Genomic DNA, 17299 nt, shown 5'->3' on the forward strand with positions numbered 1-17299 from the left:
TTGTGTGTAAAATCTTAATATGGTGAGTAACTTAAAAATAGTACCAAAAAAAATAAAGTTCCATTATTTTCACCTGAAATGTGTTGAAATACAAGTAGATGTAAAATCTTACTGAGGTGAAAGTAGTTTTAACAGTAAAACTTATTGCTATGTTGTGAGGATGTGTTTTTACAATTAAATCATTTTTTTTCAAAATCATGCAGCCTTAATACCCACATGCACGCACACACACACACACACACACACACTTATTGCATGTAGGTATCCCCCTCATTTTGTCTACGCAGGAAACGAGTGATGACGACAAGTCTGTTGATGACAACTCAGCTGCACCAAAAACCAAGTAAGTTTGGACTCAGATTTTGACAAAAAGTACTTCAGTCATACAGGATAATTATGAGATCAGTTCACCAGTGTCTTCTTGCATGATTATGTTTATTCAAATCTTCCCTACAAGTTGATTCAGTTTGATTCAGATTCAGATTTCACTTTGTATTTCCATGGAAAGAGGAAGGCTGAGAAGCAGCATGATGGCCCGTACATCAAAAAAAACAAAAACACAACTCAAAATGCCTTCATGTTGTTCCTGAAGGAGCAAAGGGAACACATGAAGGCAGAACACCAAGATCAGTGCTGCCATCAACAAGGTGCTGAGGCAGAGACTAAGTCTGTTTGCTTTGTTCCACGCGCTTCAGCACACATTTGAAGTTTGCGTACATCCGTGTATTTACGCTCGGCCTGTAATTGTGTGTGTTTTGTCACACGTCCACAGTGGAAGTCACTGAAGAAGGAAGAGCAGGCCAAATACTTCAAACGGGCCAAAGAGGAGAAGGAGCGCCACACCCAGCGGTGCGCTGAGTGGTTCTCCAGTGAAAACTATGTATGTGTAACCTGCTCACTTCCAACAACACACACATCCATGACGACACTCAAGCTGGTAAAACAGTCCAGTCCGGCTTTTATCAGCTGGTGTCAGATGGACTGTCTTACATGTTTGTTTTTATGAAGGGACGAAGGAGGAGGAAGAAAGCAATCAAAGCTGATGAGATCATTGTTATAGGTAAGAACAGATGTTTTTACATGTAATGTAAAGAAAACCACTTTCAGAAATACTCCTATATGAAATATTTGACTCAAGTAAACAAATATTCACTGTAAGATGTAGTTTTTGTGTGAAAGTACTTTATTGGACCCTCTTTTAGATGCGGTGATCCACGGGTTGTATTTTAAAATCATTTTATCATTCATTGTGTTCATCTACTGTAACTTCAGCTGTGAAATAAACAGTGCGGTCAGTAGAAGCTGCAATGAAACAGAGAGAAAGGGTGAAATAGCATAAAATGGAAATTCTGAAGTACCTTCTTTTTATAATCAATATATTTATTAATTTTCTATTTCGGCCACTGGTTCATATTCCATTTTTATTGTAATACCATCAGATATATTTTGTCCAAAAACAAACGTATGCACGTGTACACACACACGCACACACACACACACGCTCTTTGTATTATGTCATAACACAGGTACTGATCCTGGAATAAATATGTGTTCTGTATGAGGGTGTATGCAATATCTTTTCAATGAAATATATCTTGTATTCTGTAATTATTGTGTGTGCGTGTGTGTATGAGCGTGTATGTGTTTTCATCATTTGTGTGCCCCACAGCCACAAAAAGACACACTCCGACCACCAAATGTTGGCGACACCCTTTTGAGCATTTACAAGCGGCACGTTAAGGTCTCACTTCCTATACAACTTGTCCGAAACATTGAACAGTACAGTGATGCTGTTGTTACAGAAGAATGAGATATAAAAATGGTGCTCAATGAAAAACAAATAAAACTGTGCTGGACCTTGGGGATGACTGCAGTGCTGCGGTGTGCACCTTCAGTTTTTCCCAACAAACCGAGACCTCTAGTTCATTTTCACTGAGGACTTGCTGGAACATCGCTCCACAATTCACTGGCAGAGGACACCTTGCAGTAGAATACACCCACAGAGAACTCTTCACATTGCAGACTTTTGTCATTCATGGCTCACTCTTGACTTTCACTTGGGCCACCAAAAAAGTACTGTGAATTATACGATGAATTTCATAGTTGGTGGCCTGAATGGTCCGTGTTTACAATATGGGAGTCCACCCCTGCTTTATTATGACATGGAGGAGCGATTACATCTCTGAAAGGCTACTTTAACAGAACATTTAACAAAGTAGTTAGATTTGGCAGACGTGAACATTGTAGAAGAAAGTATTACTTTGAATTCTAGTAGATTAATCTACAACTTTTAAACATCTGGGTGACATGTGTCTCCAACCACCTACTGAGCTTGAGACAGGATACAGCAAGTGAAGAGGAATTGTAATTGATTTCCCACACAAGACTGGAGCCAACACTTCTTAAATATATAAAAATCAGGATATCCTGATACGAGTCACCAAGAGAACTAGTGACTTTGGCTGGGATAGATTTGTGTCCCAGACTGACAGCCACAACAAAACTGTGACAATGACATTACAAGCTTGTCACTTAGCTTGTTTCGCTGAGGTGATGAGGTTAGGTGCACAGAAGACATTCATGCACATACTTACCACCTTCCACTGGTAAAGGAAGGCAGGGGGACAAGAGGCAGACGGTTTGAGAGGCTGAATGAAGAGGAGAAGGAATGAGGGGAGAGGAGGGGCTGGATAAGAAAACAGCCAAGCTGCCCTCCAGGGACGTTGGCTCTTGGAAACAATCACATTGGCCTCAACTTCTCCTCTGCAGTGGAAAATGAATGAATTAATAGGTGGAGCTGAGGGCCTCCCATGGGCAGGGTCCTGAGGCCATCTGTGAAGGCCATCAGTGTGTCCCAAACCTGCTGTTTCCCTACTGAACCAACATGTCAGTCTGGAGATTTACAGCTGAATGGAAAGTATACACACAAACACACACCCACGCACTGACACCATCGCACATACAAACACGACGCAATGCTGCCACGCATGTATTTTTAAAGGCGTGTGGTGGGATGTGCAAAGGCAAAGACAAAACAAATATTGGCACAAGCACATGAAAGGAAACAAAAGGTGATTGACACATCCACACACATGAGCACCAAGACTTGGATGGTGCAGAGACTTACACCCATTTGGAAACACAAGCAACAGCCAATAAATAAATCTGTTTCGCCAGAGACCTGTTGACCTCTCTCTCTCCCTCTCTCTCTCTCTCTCTCGCTTTCTCTTTTCTCTCGCTCCCTCTCTCTCTCTCTCTCTCTCTCTCTCTCTCTCTCTCTCAGTGACACACACAACAGCAAGGTCAGACAGGGATGGCAGAAGGTTGCAAGGAGGTGAAAGTTTTGTGCATGTGCACGCGTGTGTGTGTGTGTGTGTGTGTGTGTACTGAGAGTCAGAACCATCCTCTACGGCAGGGAGGAGTCGTGATGTTGTGACATTCAGGTTGTAAACTTTAACCCCATCAGACCGAGAGATGAGGCGGCCTATTGACCAATTAATCTGCCATCTTCTGCTTGTGTTATGTGTTGTAAATAGCAAGTGAAATAAACAGTTTTTAATGGTTGATTATGTTTACAATTAAATTCTACTGAACACACAAAGAGCAAGAACATGTGCACAGAGATACTGAAGTCATAATACAATAACACCAGCTACTTTACACACTCACAAACACACAAAATAAGTGTAATAATAACGGTGATGATAACGCAGGGGATTTGACTCTCATTCTTCAACATAGTCCAATTTTTTTCAAGAAATCAGTAAGGAGTTTTTTTTGTTCTTTAAATTTTTACAGAATCATAGGTCAAGGTCTTCAATTCCACCAGGGATCATTTTTTTTGTTCGTAAATACTTTTCTGAAACTGGAATTTCCCTAAAAAACACACACAATTTGATTAAATAAATGATTTCAGTATCGTGAGAATCTACATTTAACACAAGAGACTTTTTTTTTGTTCTTCTAAAACCAATCAAGATCTTATGAGTCTCCAAAATAAATAATAAGATTTGAGTCCAAAAGTTAATGAATGGGTGCAGACATAAAATAAGTGAGAGAATGACTCACTCTCCTCATTACAGAAAGAGCACAAGGGAAAACGTCAGTTCAAAGCTTATTAATGAATTCCTTGCCTGGGCGTTATCTGCGTAAAAAAAATTTTTATATTAACTTCTTTAACTTTATTGGGAACAAAAACCTATTGGAGCCAGTCTAGATATGAACACTGATGTTAGGAAATAATCCTTTCCACCATGGAAGGAAGCGGGACACTAATTTCAAATTGAAGTAAAAACACTTCTAATCTGCAAATTATTCCAAGAATGATCTCTGAGAAGCTTTCCACCCAACCACAGCCTGGGAGTCACTCCCAAGGAGGACTCATAAGAAAATGAAGCTTTAAAAAAAAAAAAAAAAAAAATTTAAAAAGCCAGCAATGAAGTGGATAAATGATTAATTATTTTGGAGTATCGGTAACCTGCTCCGCAATACAAATCGTATTTATCTTGTTCATAAACAAAAATACAAGGCATCACAATAAAGAATAACCAAAAAATAATATAAAATGCAGAAAGTAAATGTGACATCGTTCCATAAACACTCCTTTGCGGATGAATTGCAATTTTCCTCATGTAAACTTAACGCTCATCAGCGGCAGCTACACAATTCACATCTCTGTCAAAAGGTTATAAAATGTTTGTTTGCGAAAATGAAAATTACTTTACATCTGCTCGTGTTCCTCAGTGGAGTTGGGAGTTGGGTAGCTGCCGCTGATAAGAGCAGTATCTTTACATGTTGCCGTGACGACCCAGAAGTCAAGGTTTGCCACTGCAATACATTTGAAGAGAAGTGTGTATGTAACTGTTTACTTACAGTATTTGTTGGTTATCTTGACTGAAATACCTTCTTATTTTTGTTTATGAATGAGTTTAACACAAGTTACATGAAACGGAAATTCAGCAAGGTTGCTTAGCAACAAAGCAGAACTGGATCAGGTTTGGTTCATTGTGTGCCATTTCCTCGTGGGAAAAAAAAAAAGTTTTGTATTCAGAATATGCCAAGTAGCATGTAAACGGGAGGGTTCCCATAGCTGCTGCACATAAAACACCTCATTCAGAAAATTATCTTAACAAGAATGTGGACTTTAATCAGAATATTGTGTACATGAAAGCTCGCCCTCCCTACAACTTTTATCCTTTTACTCTGAAGATCGAAAAAAAAAAATTCAAATAAATATCAAGGTTGTTGGGGAACCTTTATGTCAATGCATACATCCAATGAAAAACTGAAAAAAGAAAGGTTGCTGACAAAGAATTTAGGGCTCTTGAGCAACTTTAGAGCTGCTGGAAAATGTGTTGGATGTGGTCAGTCCAACTGTGTGGAGGCTTAAGTGTGTTGTATTCCAAGACTTACTGAAATGTGTGCTGGCAAAACTAATAGGAATTTGGCTCAAAGAGGAAGGAAAAGAGAATGAGCCGGCAGAAAAGTCACAATTGAAAATGCACATAAATGAAAAATAATCTGGTTTGTGGGAAGACTGTTGAGTTGTTGGGATATTTATTTAAAGTGCTTTTTTTGCTTGTTGATAATCTTATAATAACAGGTTTTCACTCTCCGGTCCTTCCACCAAACTCAGGAAATCAAATATCTGTTCCTCTAATTACAAGTCCAGACAGTTTTGTACCCTTATCTCTTGATTTTTTTCCTGATTAAGTTAGTAATAAAATAGTTGAATAATTTCTGATTTTCCTGGACCCAGGCACCTTGAGTTTATTGAGTGAGTGAGTGAGTGAGTGAGTGAGTGAGTGAGTGAGTGAGTGAGTGAGTGAGTAAGGGCGTAAGGGTGAGGGTCTCCCAGCTGATTGCACTGGGGAGTTTTCTGATGTGATTTAAACAGGATACTCCATGTTCTCCTGCTCTTCAAGTCAGCAGCATTCATCACCACATATTCTCTACTACGTACTTACCTAGTCTTTTATTTAAAATGTGAAAATACATATATATATATATATATATATATATATATATATATATATATATATATATAAATATAATTAAAGTAAATAGAGCACAAATATCAGGGATCACCGCAAACCAACTGATACTGTATTGATTTCAGCAGTATATCATACACTTTTGGAACAGAAAACCCAGATTCATTTACACCAGTGTTTTCAGTTTAATCTTTTCTGAACATTACTTAAGAAGTCTTTATAGCTCCTTTTAAGCCAGTTTCTGTCACCTGTACAGCTCTCAATCCTTGGCATCCTCTTAGTCTCATTCCAAAAAGACGTCTCACACATCTATCTCTCCGCTTCTTTACTCTGCCTTTCTTTGATCATAAGCCACAGGGGATGTTTTACTCACTCTTACACAATGAAACTCTCTCATTGCTTCCTCTTTACTGACCCTCTTCTGCTCGACACATCTCATCTTCCAGGCTTTGCACATTGTTAATCCCAAGATACGAAGAGCTTCTGATGTAGAGGGGGTTGAAAGTTGAGACGTAGTAAATCCCTTTGTTGCCCTTTAGGAGCAGTTGTTCGTGTTTAGAACAGCTCCTCTGTATTCATCCACGTATTTATCAAACATTAATTGATATCAATCTGCTGTAACATCCAGATGTCCTAAATTTAAATATACATGTGTACATGCACGTCATCTCTGATCCGCGGTTTGCCAGTTGTCTTCTTTAGAACAGTGACCATCAGAGTGAACCAGCAAATCAATGAGACATTGTTCTTTTGCATCATCGGGACACAAATCACCGTTTGCACAACAAACGACTGAACATCATCCTTAAACTACATCACCGTAGGCCTGTTGGCCTAGTGTTCTACTCAGGATCATTTGCTCTGACAGATCCAGACTTAGTAGATCCTTACAGTGCATCCAAGGATTACGTAAACCATGCATGAGTAGAATCTTCTCTAGTATTTGGCTCTGAACATGCCAAGACAAAGCAGGTCAGCTCCTGCGCTACTCAGTTGTATGTCTGCTGGTTCCAGAGTTCCGACTGAAGTTTATGGAATATGTCCTCATTGACAATGGTGACATCTGCACTCGTTGCTTTACCGTCCACTGCTTTGGAATACACACACAGCTACAGAATCCATGGTTTCTTCTATTGGTCACCAGCCTGCTCTGTGACCTCATTCGCTGTGACACTTGTGGCAGGTTACGTTCCCAGAAGGGCATTTTTCATTCTTTCTGTGTTGTGTTTTTCCACATTTACCGCATTTTGGCTTACCTAGTGATTTCCAGTTTTTATTGTGTTTGCATGTCTCTGCTGTCTCTCGTTGTATGTACACTTGTGTGGCCAACTCCTCAGATAGTCTGCTCCAGCATTAGGTCAGTGGTCAGCTGCAGTGTGCGTGAGAGCTCTTTCACCAGTATCCCAACGACAATAAAGTCTCAAATATTTTCTGCCCTGTTTGTGCCAAATCTGCAGTGCTCGGACAGTTTGTACAGAGCTCTAATGAAACATGCAGCTCTCTCGCCTGGCTGCTGTATTCTCTGGTGACAACATGTTCTCTCATGAACTAAATTCCTCCTCAGGAAAAAGCACTCATCAAACTCTCTCATCAAATTGACAAATTCGACTGTATGTTTGTTCTTGGCAAATTTGAAGGACAAAAAAAACAACTCTTTTCTGCCTGGTTTCCCATGGCCTAAATAAGGAAGCTGACCTGAACTGTCCTGGCTTCTGTATCCAGTCAGTGGTGACTCAGAAACACTGGAGCTAGTGCGTCTACTCTGTCAGCACAATAAATCGAAAATTAACTGTTTCAAATCAGTTCATTTCTTTGTCTACCTCAGCATGTCTCTGCGTTCTTTCTCCTGCACCCACAAGTTCATGTGCTGACCCAAAAACGTCTTCGCCTCTCATTGATGTACTGCACGGAGATCCACTTTTGTCCGTCATGCTCGTGTACTTGGCGGACTGCAGCCTGATTTAGATGTCCTTGTGACACAGTTGATCCACAGCTCTTGTCTGTTTCTACAGAGAATACAGGTACTACATCAGCTTCACTCAGGCCTCTACCTGGTTAAAGAAACATCGGTCTCGGACAGAGTTCAAAGAGAACTTTTTTGGACCTCTCAATCCACTCAGAGTCAAAATGATTCACTGCCAGTAAGACAATATCATCCTGGCAAAGAATTTTCATCTTTACTGTGAGGTTTAAAAATTCATCTTCCATAGTAACCTTCCCATCTACAGTCATGTATATCTCTGGTTTTGATCAAGATTTACTGCTGCAGCCAGCCGCTGTGCCAGCCACGTCCGCCATCTTGATGTGAAATGCAATGTTCTGATAAGCTTCAGCGTGATTTCTCCAAAACAACTTACACTCGTACAGCACCAGTACAGTGAAAGTGAAACAAAAAGAACTGTATGGATTCTTATAATGATGTCAGACACTGATCAGAACCATCTGAACCCATCAGTGGTAGATGTTAATACAAACATCCCACAGTGTAGTTATAGATTGCGGCTGGTTCCCAGGTTCTGCATTCTTAATCTCTATGAGTCATCTTGACTCAATAAATAAGTAATCAGGCTCAGGTTAATGTTCCTTTAATATAATACTGACTGATATGGTAGCAGGAGGGGCTGCACGGTGGTGCAGTGGTTAGTTCTCTTTGAACTCTGTCCGAGACCGATGTTTCTTTAACCAGGTAGAGGCCTGAGTGAAGCTGATGTAGTACCTGTATTCTCTGTAGAACCAGACAAGAGCTGTGGATCAACTGTGTCACAAGGACATCTAAATCAGGCTGCAGTCCGCCAAGTACACGAGCACGACGGACAAAAGTGGATCTCCGTGCAGGCTCAGGTTAATGTTCCTTTAATATAATACTGACTGATATGGTAGCAGAAGGGGCTGCACAGTGGTGCAGTGGTCAGCTCTGTGGCCTCACAGCAAGAAGGTTCCGGGTTCGAGTCCCGGCTCAGGCGCGGGATCTTTCTGTGTGGAGTCTGCATGTTCTCCCTGTGCCTGCGTGGGTTCTCTCCGGGTACTCCGGCTTCCTCCCACAGTCCAAAGACATGCAATTGGGGACTGATTGATACTCTAAATTGACCGTAGGTATGAATGTGAGTGTGAATAGTTGTTTGTCTCTGTATGTTGGCCCTGAGATGGACTGGTGACCTGTCCAGGGTGAAACCCGCCTCTCGCCCGTAGATGCTGGGATAGGCTCCAGCCCCCCGCAACCCTTATTAGTAAGGAATAAGCGGAAGACGACGATGGATGGATGGTAGCAGAAGTAGTGTCTCGTGTGTGGCCCAGCAATTACAATGCTGAATGTCATTGACATAGGAACCAATTCTGTAACGCAAAAATTAACACCATTCCTCATCAAGTGGAAAAGGAGGAAGTGAATCCTTTGTAGAAGCAATGGGAATTCTATTTGATTTATCTAACTGGTGGAGGGGGGGGGGGCTGATTTAGTCACAACAACCGATTCAAATTTCACTCACACCTCGGCAAACATGCTCATCTAAAACAGAGGCTGTCATGATGCTAGTACTTGTTTTCAGGTTGAGAAAATAAGGCAAATGTGCTTTTTATGATCTGGCAAGTACAAACTCACAGTGATGACTGATGAAATGTCCAAAATATGATTCACAATTTTAACAATCAATTGATTCATTGAATTACACAATATATCAGAGAGACAGAAAATTCTGTTTGACATTTTTTGCGGTAAAGCCTACTACAATAAATTTTACACTAATCTGCTTTAAGTCCTTGAATATTCCCCGCTGACTTTTGTACTTGGTGAGAATACAGACTGCGCAGCCTTAATCATCTGATTCTCTTCCATGAGCAGATCACGCGCCAAAAAAAAAAAACGCTCTGTACTTTCCCCCAGTGCCTAAAACAATAACCCCACCAAATGTTGCTCCAACCAGCCATCTTCAGAGTAATCGCTCAGCCACGTTTGAGGTGTTTATGGACATCAATGATCCAACATTTCAAAAGAGCAGCACATGTTTGGCATAGCACAGCATTTGGGCAAGGGGAGAAAGTATGTTTCAATGGAAAAAGTTTTCATCAGAAAAGTCGTGTGTTGTGTTATAGTGTGGGATAAGGTTGTGTGGTCTGGGTCAGGTGATACCCCGGAGATGTCCAAATATCAACTGTGACATTGGAGACATGGAACAAAAAGCAAACAAACAGGTGTTTCAAGAGAAGTAAGAGCATTTTAGCTGGGAGAAAAGATATCAGATGACACACCATGCTGCTGGCAAACGTACCAGCCTCATGTCTGTTCGTTTAAGTGAAATGCTTTCAAATTTGATTAAAAACAACATGCAGAATGCCACAAAACACACATATTTGAGTGGCAGAGTCAAACTCAGCAAACCATGGTACATAAATCTAACTTGTTGAAACACTTAGTCAATTTGTCTGTTGACAGACAATAAGTCTACAGTTCTAACAATCAATTAATCTTTCAACTCATTTATCACGACAAAAGTGTCTCCAGCTTTTTCAAATTATCTCTGCTTTGTCTCATTTGGTAGGTGTTAGAGAGTGGCCTCTTGAGTTCTAAGAAAACTGACACATTTTGGTGAATGTTTTTCATTCTTAGGACTAAAAACAGCAATGAATTGATATGAGTAATCGTGACTTACGTGGCTAAGACTTTAAGAACTTCAACAGACACAAACAGCACGGGATGGAGGGAAAACAGCGCTGAATTCCCGCACACAACGAGCAGGATTGAACCAGATTGATATGGTTTTGTGCTTTTTTTTTTGCTCTCGGATTACACAATTTTGGAAACTAGTAATCCCCTTGAACATAATGGAGCAAATAGACATTTTGCTGCTCCCAAGTTCTGCATGCTGAATTCTGGCCAAGACAAGCTCAACATCAATCATTTCAGTGGAGCGTTTCTCTGTCTACCTAACTTTGTTTTCTCTGCGACTGCCTTTGTGCAGACCTTTATTTTTGCTCTGTCACTCTCTTCTTGGCTCAACAAAAACTCTTGGTATCAGTTAATATCTGCATCTCTGTTTGAGATATTAAATAGGAGATGATAGACAGAAGGCAGAATTTCCTGGACATGACAAAAATCCAGTCCCCCCATACACACACGCACATGCACACATGCACATTTGTCAGGCTCCATGACTCCGCATGAACTATTTGAGAGTCAGACCTTGTGTCAGATATGCAGATGAAACAACTGCAGAACTCTGGCTATGTTAATTTGATATAAGAAATAAAACAGAAATAAAATAAACTGACTGGAAGATGACTTGGACAATTTATCATTTTATTTAGTAAAAAAAATAATAATAATAATACACATTTGGCCACAAATATGTTCAAAATGTTAAATGTTATGGATTGTTTTTTGTGTTTTTTCATTTTGCTTCTTGTTCTCTTTGTGTTTCTGATCAAATCCTGTTTTATTCTGAAAATCTCTTCCCTCTTGTGTCTTGTCCACATTACGTCCTGCCTTTGTCTGTGGTCCTCTGTTTCTTTTTTCCTTGGTCACTTTCATCTGTTAAAAAAAAAATCTTCATCACTGGTTCCTACTGTCTCCTATTCATTCAGCTCCTTCCCTGCCCCTCTGTTCTTATTACCGGTTCTATTTATTTGTGTTTTTATATTTGATGTTGATTTGCAGTATTAGTCCTTATCAGATCCTCTGGTTCCCCCATTGTTTTGATGTCTATTCATCCTTCTTCCATTGTCTGCTGCCTGGTTATTATAAGTTATGTTTTCAAAAGATGTTTTAATTGTTGTAATACTGGTTACAATGGATTTAATGAGTAGTAATAGTAGTAATAGTATTTCAGTTCATTGGGTGAATAAAGGGACTTGAGAAAGTTAAAAGTGAACAAAGGCGACACAAACCGGGAGACCAAACTGGACACTACAACACATTTTTTTGCAAATGAGGTAAATCAAATATTTCCACTGCAGGGAGAAATCTGCAAATAAAAATGTAAGGTTATCATAATTAAGCATTTCTTGGGGCTATCTCCGAACTGTATTATTTTCATGTTAGTAATGTTAATCATGTCATACATAGTAATCTGCTACTTTAAAAATCATATTTTGCTTCTTGGCTAAAATTAAGATTGACATTGCCAGACCAGTTCTCATCTGCCAGAGCAAATAAAACATGAGTTAGTAGATATGTCTGCTTCCCAGGCTACCGACAATTTGGTTGGTACCCAAACCTTTCATCTGCATGTCTGTGGCCAATAAGTGTATATGGCCAAATTAAATACGAGCCAATGAAAACCACGACATTCAAACAGATTAAAAAAAAAAAAAAAAAAAAACTTCAGAAGAAGGGACCACCGACTAGAACCGCACGTTGGTTACAAAGAGAGGGAAACTTTTAAACAGAGAAAATGACAAAGAAAAGATGGAGGATGAAAGGCCTGGAACTTTGTTCGCCATGGGCTGGGAGAAGTTTTATTGCATGTTCTCTGCATAGGTTGAACAAATTTTAGGACGCTTTTAACAGATACAGTTCTTGCGATACGCGTGTGTTGATTTCTTTCCTCCTTTGTTTTACCCATCAGCTTGACCTTTGCATCATTTAAAAGCAAACATGAGCTTTCTATAGAAACGTTTTTGGATCTCCCTTCAGATTTAATGCCTGTTACACCTTTTGACTGTTGAAAAGAAACACTCTTGATTTTGAGTGCCATTTACCTTTGTTGTTTAAGAAGAATACAACTGAGAGAGGTGTATTTATTCGAAAACGTTTTGAACATGTGTAGATAGTGTTTTTCTGTCTTTTTTATGTGTTTTTCACCTACACACCTATCAAATGGACTATTTAGGTGTGAGAGTTCTTTTTGTGAGTTACTGTCAAAAAGAATTTTTTTTTTTAAAAATCGACATCTTAGTCTGGCAATAATTTTTAGTGCTTCATCAGTAAGCCCTTTGTGCAAACAATCCCACATGGCATGTGGTGAAGAAGCACCCGATGGGGAACAGACCCTCAGTGTGTCCACATGATTCGTGTGTAGATACAGTAAAGTCAAATGCAGCTGAAAACACATTTCAGTCACACACTGATGATGTCATCCCTTTTGTGGATGTTTAAATTAGTGACATGCAGAAGCAGTGAAGCTGGCGTATGGCTTAAGTTAGGTCTAGATTGCTCATGTCATTGGAGGTATGTCATGAAATCCCTCAAAATAAGTCATGGCACTCTTGAATCGACATGCGACACCTAACCTAACATGCCTTTTCTGTATTTTCCAATGATGTATCATGATATCTTTAGGTGGGTGGGGGTTTAGGGGAACGGGCAGCGAGGATTCTTGTGGCCAAACAGCTCAAATACAATGAAAAGTTGTAGCCCTGGAGGCAGCTGATGTGCCGTTTCATGATTCCCATTTGTGCTTTTTCCACTTCTCTCCTAAACTGTTCATTATGCTACAGTGAAAAGGTTTTCTCTCATTCTACGTATCCTCATTCTGAGAGGGAGGGGATGTATTTGTTCGCTCACTGACAGGGAGCAGCTGACCTTTTCTTTGATTATTCTGCATCATACAATTCGCATTATGCTTCAAACAAGCAAAGACCTGCATCTGTTCTACATGTGCAGTTACTGCTGTAGCCAGATCATAAATATGACAGAGAGCTCAAGGTAATTCCAGAGGAGAGCAACAACTTACGGCATAAAAGGGGGAACTTGGATGGACCGTCACAATTTAATGCGGTGTTGTAAACTGTTTATGAGCTAAAGTGAGCATTGCAAAAAAAAAAATTCTCTTTCTAATTAGATAATTTTGCCTCTTGTCACTATGCTTTGTTGGAACACTACATCCTGGTGATGATCCAGATTAAATGCAGTTGCAGCAGCAGTTAATGCAGTTACAGCATTTGCCTTTTAGACAAGGGGAGGGAATCACAACCAATGAGTATCCAACGATACACAATCATTACACTTTGCCAACATTAATATCACAATACACTGCAATAACTGATACATCACAACATCTGAGCAACTGAAGAGGGGAAAAATACCCCTGAAAAAGAAAAAAGCAGGGTTAATTTACTTCATTGCGGTACATTTCACAGAATTTGACAAGTAAAATGAAACAATGTCCAACAAGCTAGTAGTCTTCGGAAAAACACACACACACATACCTTAAACAAGTTGTCAAAATCATGACATTATTAACTAACACACATTAAGATATCTTAAAATTGCGACAACCAAACCTTTGAGATGCGGGAACCTGATGTTCAAAAGTGCTAACTTATTTCTAAGTTTAAAAAGGAATTCCTGTGCTACTCTAGACAGGAGAAGGTGAGGAGGTGTGTGTGAGCTTGCCTTTTGGTTCAAGTCAAAACTTGGACCAAAACTGTCTCCATCCATGCAGTTCTTAAGCTTAATCTGCCTGTTTCATAGTTTATATCTCATAGCGACTAAGGTCAGTCGCTTTTCAAAAGTGATGATGAAACCCTTGATAGTATTGACCTTCATCCTTCCCTCATCACACTCTACACAACCTCTGTCTCGGCCTGTCAGCACCAGTTTATAATGAGAGTGCAGCCACCATCAGACAGCACTCACAAACACGCATTAGCAGATAGGCGGAGTAATAGTTTACCATGCAAGACAGGAACCGTTTGCTCAGTAGAGTCCATATCTGTTCATAATGTACAACTGAACATCGCCTTTTGTTTCCATGCACAATAGTTGTCAGGAACAAAAGGAAGATTCCTGCCCTATGAATGTGTGCTGCAGATAAAAAGAGGATTTTGTTCTGGTCCCAGTGCAGAGTCCACCCGATCACCCCACCGAATCATTCCTTCTTATCCTGCATTGTCCCTTTGTCCCGCTTCCTGGAAGCTAGCCTCATCCAACTTCCAGTCATCACTCCCACCACTGCGCACTGACCCATGAGCCTGTTTACTCACCAACCAAGCCTTGGATGAGCTGTCCTTCCAGGATGTATCACTGGGACAACCAAAGAGATCAACCCTTTGCCTGAAAGACATGGAAGGTCAGGTCCATTTGAATGATCGATGCCCAAATCTCAAGATATTTAGAAGGTGAAACTTCAGTGAGATGACCATTTTGTGTTAAAACTTTCAATTCTCTGATGTAAATGTCTCTGTTCTGCTAGAATATAAATGTCCTCAAATACATTTATCTAATATAACTAAACTGCTGATGTCCCATTATGTTTCAAGACTACCATCATCATACCAGTGCCCAAGGTTAGCTATAAGGACCAGTTTCTGGACTACACTTGACCTGCTGCGGTTTGCATGCTGCCCCTTCACTCTCCCTCAGCCTGACACATTAGGAGGACAAACACATGTGCGAATGTAAATCAGATTTTGATTTTTTTCTTTTACATTCCCCCTGAAATTAGTTAACACACAGATCCACTAGAACTTTTGACTTTTGGCCTTCCCTCTCACAAAACACCTGTTCCCCTCTGGGCTGCATCAATTGCTGTTCACCCTGCTGTTTGTTTGTTCAAGCCAAGTACAGCATGAACTAGATCATACAGTACTCTGATTATATTTGGCATAAAGAGACAAAGTGTCACATTAGCCTTTTCATGATCCATCTGGAAAATTAACTTGTGCAATTTAAGTAATCATATATATATATATAGAGAGAGAGAGAGAAAGAGAGAGAGAGAGAGAGAGAGAGCTTTAAAAGACAATGGCCTAATATCCCACAATTAAATTTTAGATAAAATAAATGAAATGTGTTCAAGATGCCCTGGATCAGCATGTATGAGTGTGTGCTCCACCAACCATCAACTTCCTGTTAAATGGCCAAAGATCATTCCTTATTGAAGGTCTTTACGAGTTAAAACTGCACATATTGGAGCCTCCTTTTATTGTGACCAGTCAAAGGCTCACCTGTCAGTAATCCTGTTATTAATCAGCATGCTGATATGCTCCAGCTGGGGAGGGATTGTCTTCACAAAGGTAAAGTGCTCAACACAATTTGTTGACAAAATTTTATGGAGGGGTTTTCTATGCATAGAAGATGTCCCTTCAAAACCAAAGCGAACGTGTTACATTCATGTATTTGTCGAGTGTATATTAAAACAGTCATTTATGCCTTCGAAAATAACTCACTCGTAACCACTGGACTAGAGCCTGTAAAGTTAGCTGGCAAGCAGCTGGTAAGATTTCAAGCCAATCATCAATAAAAAAAATACATCAATTTAAATGTGCCTTTCAGTTACCTCTGAGTTTATGAGCCCGCGCGGGTCCAATGAAGCAGATACAGCGTCCCTCGGTGCTTGTTCTGTATTTTATTTAACCAGCAAAACATTTTCAAGGTCCCGCCAGTGAGTGCCATGACTGAGGACCGGAGTTAGGCTGAGTTTTGCTCTAGAGTCAAGTCTTACTCTGTTATAATTGAACTCTCTGTTCAGTTTTGTCCATGCAATAGCTTAAAATACGTGAATCAAAAACTGTATATCATATATACCAGAGGGTACAAGCCACCGGAGATCAACAGTACCACAGTGGAGCCTGTCAAGATCACGGTCATGGACACCTTATTCCTTGCGATGCACTTCCTGCTGTGGATGATGAAGACAATTCAGGCCACGTTTTTACTGTGTTAATAGCCTACCACAAGTGGAGGATTAACCGTGTATTTTTGTATCCTCAGCTTGCAGTAGTATTAACTAAGTTCACAGCTTGAAACTGCTCTGCGGTCCAGTCAAGTTCTTCTCTTCTCCCTCTTCATTTCTCTGACTGGAGACCCACAGCTGGCAGCACTGTTGACGTTGAGGGATAAGTCAACAAATCACTGGCTTCCTATGCCAAACTTATCACACAACGCTCAAACTGTGCTGCGCTGGCTCATCTGGAGATAAACAGTTAGTTAGTTAGTCAGGGGTCAGTTCACGTACATGTACATACATGTACTTGTAATTAACCTCATGGTCACACTTGAATATACAGGCTTGTTTACAAGACTCTAAACATGACACAGTCACGGATTCAAAGCCAGCTGCTTGGAACTGCCTGATTTAATTTTTGAAAGTCTAAGAATAGACTTCTACAGGTTTCTCCCTCGCCAAAACAAACACCAACACATTTTCACAACAACAACAGAGGCTCAGTCACACCGGCCTGAACCGGAGCCCCAAATGAATAAGTTTAAACTAACTTACACCTCTTGAATTATAAATATCCCTCTCTCCATTGTCTGGAATTCTTTAGTATAAAATGTAGATCAGCAGCCAAAAAGTAACATCTCTGAGTGGCATTTAATGTCTCGTGTATTTAAGTGAAGGGCAGCACATGTAACCACTCATGTTTTA

At 40.1% G+C, this 17299-nt stretch overlaps 1 long non-coding RNA gene across 1 annotated transcript; it reads left to right on the forward strand.

Annotated features, from left to right (window-relative positions):
• Window positions 1–292: 292 nt before the first annotated feature.
• Window positions 293–3337, forward strand: LOC147247527 (uncharacterized). The gene is made up of 4 exons (XR_015109321.1): window positions 293–343; window positions 773–880; window positions 1009–1060; window positions 3284–3337. It is a non-coding gene; the product is annotated as an uncharacterized LOC147247527 (long non-coding RNA).
• The last annotated feature ends 13962 nt before the right edge of the window (window positions 3338–17299 follow it).

The sequence above is a fragment of the Aulostomus chinensis genome, chromosome 16, assembly GCF_037954235.1.
Source record: "Aulostomus chinensis isolate RoL2024-O1b breed Wild chromosome 16, RoL_Achi_v1.0, whole genome shotgun sequence".
Taxonomy (NCBI): Eukaryota; Metazoa; Chordata; class Actinopteri; order Syngnathiformes; family Aulostomidae; genus Aulostomus; species Aulostomus chinensis.